The sequence below is a fragment of the Sprattus sprattus genome (genome assembly GCF_963457725.1).
Source record: "Sprattus sprattus genome assembly, chromosome: 21".
NCBI classification, from domain to species: domain Eukaryota; kingdom Metazoa; phylum Chordata; class Actinopteri; order Clupeiformes; family Clupeidae; genus Sprattus; species Sprattus sprattus.
In genome coordinates this window covers 1248351-1258951 of record NC_137919.1, presented here as the reverse complement: position 1 = coordinate 1258951, position 10601 = coordinate 1248351, and the positions used below count along the sequence as shown (strand labels likewise).

The following is a 10601-nucleotide window of genomic DNA, read 5'->3' as shown; positions in this document are numbered from 1 at the left end:
CAGGTCATTAACACTTCTACCTACAGTTAAATATTCAGAATGCAATATAAACCTGAGTATATTTATGGACATTTCAGAGAATCATGTGATGAAAATACAGTAAGCCTGGGGATTTTGACATTTTTACATGCCTGTGTAAAATATGTTGGCCTGCACTATAGACATTGGACCGTTTTGTATAAAACAAAATGTCTTTTGCCAACAGATTTCAGTTGTCTAACTGTACTCATTTATGGGTCAAAGGTGGCAACGAACCTCTGTCTACTTAATTTGAGGTGTGCTTGATGAGGTGATTTATCTATCTATCTATCTGTCTATCTATCTATCTGTCTATCTATTTGGTGGGACGAGGGGGGCGACATTATGTGGCCCCGCGCGGGCCACTTGGAAGCAGTGCACCTGCGCAGCCTCACGTGAGTGCGAGCCGCGGACAGTCCGCATGAGCTCGCGTGAGCTGTGAAAATCCACCCGGGGAGACATGGAGGAGTCTGAAAACTTTCACACACCAAACTTCCGGCTTGAAACGACTGCTCTCACTCTTTAACCGCATACGTCAACGACAATTATCTTGCACCTTGTTTCCTTGAGAGGATAACCATTTCACATAAAAAATATTCTTGATCATATCACCGCCAACAAATGCACGCTTCACTGCTCACCTGGATCGTTATGGCAATAAACGAACCTTAAATGAAACTTTTTCTAACCTCTTCAGTTGCATACACATCTAGCGTAAACGCGTGTTTTATAGGACATTTGTAACAATATAGCAATTCGCCAAATGCTGGCTATAAACAAACAATTTGCATGTATATACATATTATAAATATGGCTATGTGTAAACCCTATAAACATCTCTGATAGACCTAATTAAGGGCATTTGTATCTGAAATAGTTGACATATTTGAGACGTGTCCCAAATGCGCTGCTGAAGCCTATCCTGCCGTCCTACAGATCAGTTGCTGTGCGAACGCGAGAGAGTGATAGCTGCCCCGCATGTGGGAATGTTTTAAAATGGTGCCCGAAAGAGTCTAATTACATTTGCAACCTACATCAGACTCCCCTCTATCACCGCTCCCTTTCTCTCTCTCTCTCTCCCTCTCTCTGTGTGTGTGTGTCTCTCCCTCTCTCATTCACACTCTCACTCACGACTACACAATAAATGAATCTTTGCGAAAAAAAAATAGCAAGAGAGACGTGCGATAGAAGAGGGGAGGAGGAGGAGAAGAGTGAGCAAGGGAGGGGGAAACGGCGTATGCTTGTATACAACAACCCCGATTTCCATTTTTTTCCCTAACTCGTAATGTATTTAATTCAAGTGAAACGTAATCATGACGTGTCTTGTCATTAATCTCCTCGTCGCCTCTCCCGTAAGTACATTGAGCCTTACTTTCATCAGGAATATATAGTTAATACAGATTAATTGATCAATATTTATATACATGCACCTTTATAGATGATAAGATGGAGCCACTCTGTTCGATAGTCCGGTTACAGGCTTCCCAAAATTACATACTTGTTGTTACATTTACAAACAACTAAATATCTGACGACGACTTTTTCCAGTGGATTCAATCGGTATAGAACCATCATCGTTATTTTCTAAGGAATTCATAGTTTCTTTTCTTTTCTGAACGTAGTAGTTTTACTCTGTTTCAGCCAGCTAGCATGCGTACGGTCTGAGTGATTGGCAGGTCATATATGCGTGCCTTGCAGTGCATGTATGTAGCCCCACACACTTGTGCACTTTGGTGTATGTCATGTATGATGCCTGGCTATGTGCGCCTATCCGACCGCCCGCCTGTGTGTACCTCACTGCCGGCGACGGTGATGCGAATGTGGAAAATGTCGCAACTTTAGATTAGGCCCAAATTAGTTGCATTGCAGGATACAAATGCGATAACACCTTTATCTCTAATATTTCAGGTGTAATCTGGCGTTTTAAAAAAGTGTTCTATCCAAAGTCGGCTATAAGTCATCGTCTGTGTTATAATAACCATCGAACTTTTACAAAGTTTCCGCTAATGTGTTTCAATCTGTATGTTGAACTTGAATGCTGCAACGTGCACAATGCATGCTGTGTGATTGTATTTTAGCAAGGCTTCTGATTGTAAGCAATGAGGACACTAGGCTGGCTACGTGAATCAAACACATGCTACTGAACTTTGAGTGATTGTAGTTTGTATTTCAAAAGAGTACTCGATGTACTGGACATGTCGAAACGCGAGCTTTTGGTGTTAAAGATGACGCTTTCTATCGACGCTGTTTCTGTTGAGGAACAAGTGATGAATGATTTTAAGATTGGGGGCTGTGAATAAATCTTATACGTAGCGCGGTGATTAGCTTGGCTAATTCTTTTGTTGGAAGACGCCTAAAGTACGCCACTGTTGAGAAATTTCGACTTTTGCCTGCGATGGAAGCACAGACGACCGTCAACTCGAAGTTGCGTTACAGATTGTAGCTATTATGGCATAAATAGAGCTACTACTTACTACCTACGATTACTACAACCCGTCTTGTCCTAACGTCACCTCTCTGGAGTAGCCGACTAGCTCCTGTATCACCTCTTTTGACGCTACAGTGTTTTCACTCTAAGTAGCGAACGCGTAACTGTAACAGTGCATCTGTTCAAAACCTGAAACAAGTTGTTCATAATCTTCACTGAGTCAGTACAAATTGTGGTTAAGGCTTTCTCTTAAGGTCAACCGTTAAAAGTTGCTCATTGACACACTCCGGAGGTGCTGGTTGGTTGTAGTTAAGCTATTTTAGTGATGGTGGATGGATTGGCAGTGCAATTCAAGATGAAACCCATGATGGCACTTTTCTCCTGCTCCCTTCGCATACTCGTGTCCTTTCCCCTCCCTTAATCTTTTGTTGAAAGAAATTCAGGAAGAAAATGGACCCGGTGAAGAGTCAGATCTATACGCTAGCTCAGCACCCTGTCATTCCCATCAGAGCGTTTAAAAATAAATGTTCGTCGATTACAGAAATACTTGTTTTAAGATAATGTTTCTACTGTTGGTTCTGAATAACGATACGTTTGCAAACATAAGCATCGAAGCGGTTAAATCTCGTATTGGGGAAGATCGCACCCTGCATTAGTATTTGTTTGTTTGCAATTATTTATTTCATTAATGTACCTTTTTAATTGAGATGGCCGCGAGAGAGAAGGGGGAGAAAGCGACTGAAAATGGTTGCACGTTATTGACGCACATCACAGGGGCGCGGAGGAAATTCCTCTCGAGATAAGAAGCAGACGTGTCATCTATGTCGCCCGGATACACTGCCGTCCCGTAACACAAAAAACCGTAAGACAAAAATAAGACTGAACATCACAAACAACACGTCTTTCATACGGGGCAACGTTTACAATATAGTCGTTTCGGTCAAAGGGGACTGATTCGTAGCAAAACCTATTGAGGGCTTGACTGTTTTGCTCTCTTTCTCTTCTCCCTCAGTCGACCTCTTTCATCTATGCCTTTGGCATGTGAGTGGCTGCCAGGGAGCAAATGGCTCTCATTCTGGAGATTCCTATTTTAGACCACCATTGAAGTTTTTAAGAAAGTGAGAAAGGGAAATATTACTTTCAAACTAGATAAAACCACCTTGCAGGTTGGTCTCTTGATGTTTTCACTGTATCCTCCTTTGCCAGTTTACCTCAGAGCACTCTTCCAAGTGCACACAAACACACACACACACACACACACACACACACACCATGGCTCCTATGTGACTCCTACTTCCTTGAAGGGTAGCTCTACTTTAGAGTTTACTCACCAAACCACTGATTACTTTAATTGAGGCAATTAGCGCCCTGTTGGAGCGAGATGCGGGCGTACTCACGGCCTCCCCACAGTGAAAGCACAGCTGTACTGACCTTAAAAACAGAAGGTGAAGTTTGTATCGTAGTACAACTTATTACGCTCGTCCCCTCTGCCTGCTTGTTTTGCTCTGAACGTTAAACTACCCTGATATTAGTCGCAGCATAACCGAGAGCACTAAACAACGCTGGACATCCGGTAATTTTGTGATAATGGTTATTGTGATGAGTCCATTTGGGGGAGCTCACTTGCCGACCATAAGCAGATGGCATATAAAAGACCTGTTGTCGAGGATTTTAACCACAATTGACAAAGTGGGTTGGTGTGCTTGAGACCATTTACGGCATGTTTATTTTGGTCCTTGGATAGTGAAGCATATAGCATAGAGTTTAAAAGCATAGACTTTAAAAGCATAGAGTTTAAAAGCATAGAGCTTAAAAGCATAGAGTTTAAAAGCATAGAGTTTAAAAGCATAGAGCTTAAAAGCATAGAGTTTAAAAGCATAGAGTTTAAAAGCATAGAGTTTAAAAGTTAAACTGTCCCCCCTGAGGCTACCCAGGGGTGGTTCAGCAAAAATAAAAAGTATTTGAAATAAAAAAAATGCAAAAGCGTTGCATAAATTACCAGGTCCTCCGACATCAACTTGGTGCCACCACTCCACTGCCCAGTCTCATTTTGGAGAGGTTTTTTTCCCGGTGTTAGGTCTGAGTCATTGCCTTGAGTACGGCGTGTAAGCGTCGCGGTACCTGCGAAGCCTGGCAGCGTTGGTGTGGCAGTGCGGGCACAGCGTGGCACCATGGATGATCTGGGTCAGACCGTGGACGTGTGGCGCTGTCCGTGTCTCATACACACACACACACACACACACACACACACCGTGTTGGACAGAGGTGGCAGAGCACAGATGGAGAGGTGGAGGCTGGCCTAGCGCTCAGCAAGAGGCTGCGCTGTGCCATAGCAGAAGTCTGTGCTCGTCGCTTTCTTGATAGCTGAGTTCAGAGCAGGGGAAGAGGGAGGGGGGTGTCCATGTCTGTGCGGGCTTTATTGCTTTTATATTGTTTCATACACTGACATGATGGCAACACTCACATAAGCACATGCACCTTTTTCACCCGCTCCCTCGCTCTCTCACACACACACACACACACACACACACACACACACACACGCACACACACATACACATGCACACACACATACACACACACACACACACACACACACACACATAGAGAGTGAGACGTTTACTTTCTCTCACAGTTTTTTTTATCTTCTAGCGTCTTCACTTGCTGCAAACCCATCAAAACTCAGCATTTGCTCAGCAATCCACCATTTTAATTGTGACGTGTTATTTTCGTCTTTTTGTGCTAGCTATTGGCATGACAAGACTGCAATGAGATAGGGCACACACACACACACACACACACATGACAAGACTGCAATGAGATAGGGCCCATTAAATGTTCCTTTCAGGCCTTCACAGCAGGATCTTCCGGTGGAGTGGGGGGGGGGGGGGGGGTATTTGGGGGGGCCGAGGGTGTATGCATGTGTGGACGAAGCACTCTCTAGAAGTTCATCATACTCCGGTGATGCTCTGTGTGTGTGTGTGTGTGAATTTTGTAAATCAGCTGGCCAACACACACTCATTTCACTCAGACCTTTCAGCAGCAACCAGCTGTGATACCTAAAATAGAAACAGTTTAGTCAGGGAATGCCCACAGAAGAAAGAAGATGTTAAAATAAATAATATCCGATGGGATTCGTTGGGAAAGGGGCTCTCTCTCTCCGAATGTGACTGAATGAAAGGGGTGTCTGGGGTCAGATGCACCCGGTCTGAAAGGGGGCTCTCGCTCTCCGAATGTGACTGAATGAAAGGGGTGTCTGGGGTCAGATGCACCCGGTCTCAAGTCAGTCGTGTTCATAATTAACCAGGAGGTACAGCTGATCCTTGGCCAGTCAGTGTGTGTGTGTGTGTGTGTGTGTGTGTGTGTGTAGCTGCATGAGAGACCTTATTAGCACGTAGCAGTGAGTGAGAGTGTGGAGGAGGAGGAGGAGGAGGAGGAGGATGAAGAGGAGGAGGAGGAAAGGACAGCGTGAGAAAGAAGAGAGTGTGTAAGAGGAGTGCTGGGACTAAGAGGCCAGATCAAAGTGTGTGAGAGAGAGAGACGGGAGGCTGGGATCTCAGTGTTTAAGTGGACATGGGGGGAGAAAAAAAGGAAGGAAAAACACATGTACAACAAGTGGACATCCTCAGGTGGAGAAGGAAGAGAACTGGAGGGAGAGAGAGAGAGAGAGAGAGAACTGGAGGGAGATAAGCAAAGGGTAAAAGAGGACAGAGGAAAATGTGGAAGATGGTTTTAGGACTGACTGTGAGAGGGAGGGAAAGAGAGAGACAGAGACTGACTGAAAGAGAGAGGGAGGGAGGGAGAGAGAGAGTGACAGATAGAGAGAGAGGGAGAGAGAGACTGACCGTTAGAGAGAGAGAGAGAGAGACTGACTGAAAGAGAGAGAAGGAGGGAGGGAGAGAGAGGGAGAGAGAGACTGACTGAGAGGGAGAGAGAGAGAGGGAAGGAAGGGAGAGAGACTGAGGGAGAGAGGGAGAGAGAGACTGAGAGAGAGAGGGAGAGAGAGAGAGAGGGAGAGAGAGACTGAGGGGGGTGTAGTAGTGAGGGGGGAGAGAGACTGAGAGAGAGAGGGAGAGAGAGAGAGGGAGAGAGGGAGGGAGAGAGAGGCTGAGGGGGGTGTAGTAGGGAGAGGGAGAGAGGCTGAGGGGGGTGTAGTAGTGAGGGAGAGAGGGAGAGAGAGGGAGAGAGAGACTGAGGGGGGTGTAGTAGTGAGGGAGAGAGAGAGAGAGATAGACTGAGAGAGAGACTGAGGGGGGTGTAGTAGTGAGGGGGAGAGTTCAGGGAAAGGTGAAGTACAGGAAATGAATCCAGTCTGCAGGGAAGTTTACCGTGTGACCAAAGGCGGAAAAAAAGCCAGCCAGATTTATAACATACACACTAGAACTATTTATACCACTTACACACACACACACACACACACATATTTCTCTCTACCTCTCTTCGACACACATATAGTGTACATGGAGATATGGAACATCTCTTCCTCCTCCCCTATTTTTACCACACGCACTCACGCACACACACACACCCACACACACACACACACACACACACACACACACACACACACACACACACACACACACACACAAGCCTATATCTTCATACCGCCACATACGCTACGCATACATCCGTACTACTGGAAAGCGAGTCATTCCTGAGGGATCGTCATTCATTCATACTCCTGCTAAGCACAGCCCCTTAAGCTATATATAGAGCGGCCACCAGATTGGTAAACGTAGGCTTGTGTGTGTGTGTGTGTGTGTGTGTGTGTGTGTGTGTGTGTGTGTGTGTGTGTGTAGGTGCACCTCTGTATTTCTTATGTAATGCAAGAGAAGGCCCTCAGCCCTGCTGCTATAGACAGATGGTGCAGGCAAGGCAAAATCACTTGTGTATCACATTCCTTATGTCAAAATCATGAATAGCATTTACTACTTTAGTCTACTTTACCATGCACAGGCATGCATAATGTTTGCCCATTGTTTTTTATCGAGTAATCATAACAGTTACCTTTTAAGGGTTTATGGAAATGGAAATGGAAATATGAATTAAGAATGAGCTTAGTTTAGCTCTGTAGCGTGTTCCTGCTTGTGAAAATGCATAACTAATACAACATCTCTGGTTCAGTTTAAGGTATTTTGAAACAGCACAGCATATAAATAGGGTGTTCATCTTGTGTTAAAGAGCCCAAGGTGAATCTCATGATATATACACACACACTAAACCATATGGAGTTTACTGTTTCTCCACAGACTGCATAGATTTAGCTTCAGGTGGTTCTGTGGGGGGCCTTCCATATTGTGACCACCCTTTGGCGCTTTTTTGGGGCCTGGGTTGGGGCCTGGGTTGGGGGTTGGGTGGTCGGTTTGGTGGCAGGGGCTTTGCGAATTTGATCAGTCCTCGTTTTCAAAGTTGCGGATGACCTGTCATAGATTTGATCACTGTCACACACACACACTGGTCTCAGACCCTTACCCTAACCACTCACACACTCACACTGGTCACAGAGAAGAGTCTACCCTTACCCTAACCGCTCACACACACTGGTCTCAGACCCTTACCCTAACCACTCACACACACACTGGTCTCAGACCCTTACCCTAACCACTCACACACACACTGGTCTCAGACCAGAGTCTAGCCTAACTGCTCACACATAGGCCGCTCTAAGTCCTATAAGTCAGCAACAGGACTCCACTCCCTACTGCAGTCATGGACTGTAGGACTCACAGTCACGCAGAACAACATGTGACCTCCTCTAGTCCTCCTCTAACCATGCCACAAAAATAATAATTATACAAATAATAATAATAATAATAATAATACTAGTGAATACACTTTATTTATATAGCAGTTTTCAAGCAGTGATGTATGGTTAAAAAAGCAAATGTGTAGCTATAGGTCTAAAGGCTGTGTATAGATTTTTCGTCACAGACTAGCCATGTTGGAGTTAAATGTGAAGAGCCACTTTAGGAAATTACAGAGGAAGAAAGAGTGAGGGAAATGTCTTGAGATAAAGATGGCAACCTTCAAGGGTCTCTCTCTCTTCAATCTATGTCTCCTTTCCATTCCAGCAACATAATATGAATAATACAGTAATCTTCCATTGACCTGGTTAAAGAAGAATAAAACAATACCAGGTCAGGCGGTAAATATAGAGGCATTTCACCCCAAATGATGAAGGCGAGGAGGAGGAGTATCTCACCTGTGGTTTGTTAGTGGATATGTGAGGAGTGTAAAGTCTGGAGTTTGGTGGCCTAAACTGGACAGGGCAAGATCAGGGCAAGATACCCTGGTGCCCTAGCTCAAACATGGGCAAGGTACCCTGTCACTACCCTGGTGCCCTATCTCAGACATGGGCAAGGTACCCTGTCACTACCCTGGTGCCCTATCTCAGACATGGGCAAGGTACCCTGTCACTACCCTGGTGCCCTATCTCAGACATGGGCAAGGTACCCTGTCACTACCCTGGCGCATGGGCATGCCTCAGAGGATGACTTGTGACTACTGAAGTGCTTTGCTTATTTTTTCATCGTTTTTTTTCATGACCTATATTTGGATTTTGGCTTATTAAAAATGTATGACATGAATCTAAATTGGCAGCTGGTAATGGCATGCTAGATTGTGATATACCACAGTATACGTTAAGGACCTATGCATTGTACCTATACTGATGAAGTGATAATCCACAGTATACGTTAAGGACCTATGCATTGTACCTGTAACGATGAAGTGGTATATACCATAGTATACGTTAAGGACCTATGCATTGTACCTATACTGATGAATTGATAATCCACAGTGTACATTAAAGACCTATGCATTGTTCCTGTACTGATGAAGTCAGTCATTTTTCACAATTTTCAAAATAATTTTTCACAATTAAGTTTACACTCTTATTCCACATTTTGCTTTCCTGCCAGAACACCCAGTCAGGATACTCAAAGTGGAATACAATCGTTGTTGTTGTTGTTGTTGTTGTTGTGTGTGCCGTGAGATTCGGCGTGTCAGGGTGCCGCACCGCTGTTTGGTGAGACAAAGGTGTTGGGCATGTGCGAATCTCGTGCATGAGTGCCTTATGCCGATGAGCTTCAGCCCGTGTTGAAAGGCAAGCCAACCAGCCTTCCACACAACACCCCCCCCCCCCCCCCCCCCCAAACACACACACACACACACACACACACACACACACACACACACACACACACACACACACAAACACACACACTCACCCAGCCTCGCTCCCCCCCCCAACTCCACGTCTTTAAAAAGCGTATTTGAATTATGTGTGCATGTGTGGGTTTTATCTATCTCCTGCCGTCTGCCAAGCCTTTCGTCTCACCCCTCCCCCCACCGTCTAGCACCTCATCTCCTGCCTCATCTATACACACACACACACACACACACACACACACACACACACACACACACACACACAAAGCTTTATTGGCATGACAGGGCTGGTCAGACACACATTCATGTATACCCCCTCACACACACACATACATGCAAATGCACACACACTCACACACACACACACACACACGCACGCCAGTGGCAGCTACTGTGGAACAATGCCACGCATTGGTGATATTCATATGATAATGCCATCGGGGCAGCCATACTGTCAGACTCACACCATAACCTCTCTTCCACTCTACAATCTGCTGCCCGGCCATTTTTAACATTTATTTACTCCGTGTGGTGTTCATGTTTCTCCCTCTTTCTTTACCGTCACTGCTCAAATGATAAGTGTTTGCAAATAATGAAATCTGTTCAGCGCGTCTCTTCTCTGCCCCTTCTTCTCTCTCTCTCTCTCTCTCTTTTTATTCTCTCTTTTTTTCTCTCTTTTTCAAACCTTTTTCTCGTTTTCTGTATCTCAGACTGTGTCTCTTCCTTCTCTCTCTTCGCCATGTTGGCAGGCCCCAATCTACCAGCTGATATCAGCATTCCGTGGCATCATGCCAACTGGCACCGCTGCAGGAGAAGAAAAAAAGAGAAAAGGGAGGGAGGGAGAGAGAGAGAGAGAGAGAATGAAAGAAAATTAGTGAATAATAGAGGGAGCGAGAGAGGGGGGAAGGGTAGAGAGTGAATCTATGGAGGGAGAGAAGGAGAGAGAAACAGAAGGAACAATGGTGTATTAGAAAGGAATGAA

General features: G+C 45.1%; 1 protein-coding gene across 1 annotated transcript in view; it reads left to right on the top strand.

Annotated features, from left to right (window-relative positions):
- Positions 1-1316: 1316 nt before the first annotated feature.
- Positions 1317-10601, top strand: part of znf219 (zinc finger protein 219) — a gene marked incomplete at its 3' end in the record, with an annotated part of 21287 nt that continues 12002 nt past the window's right edge. The window contains 1 exon segment of the mRNA XM_080860065.1: positions 1317-1370.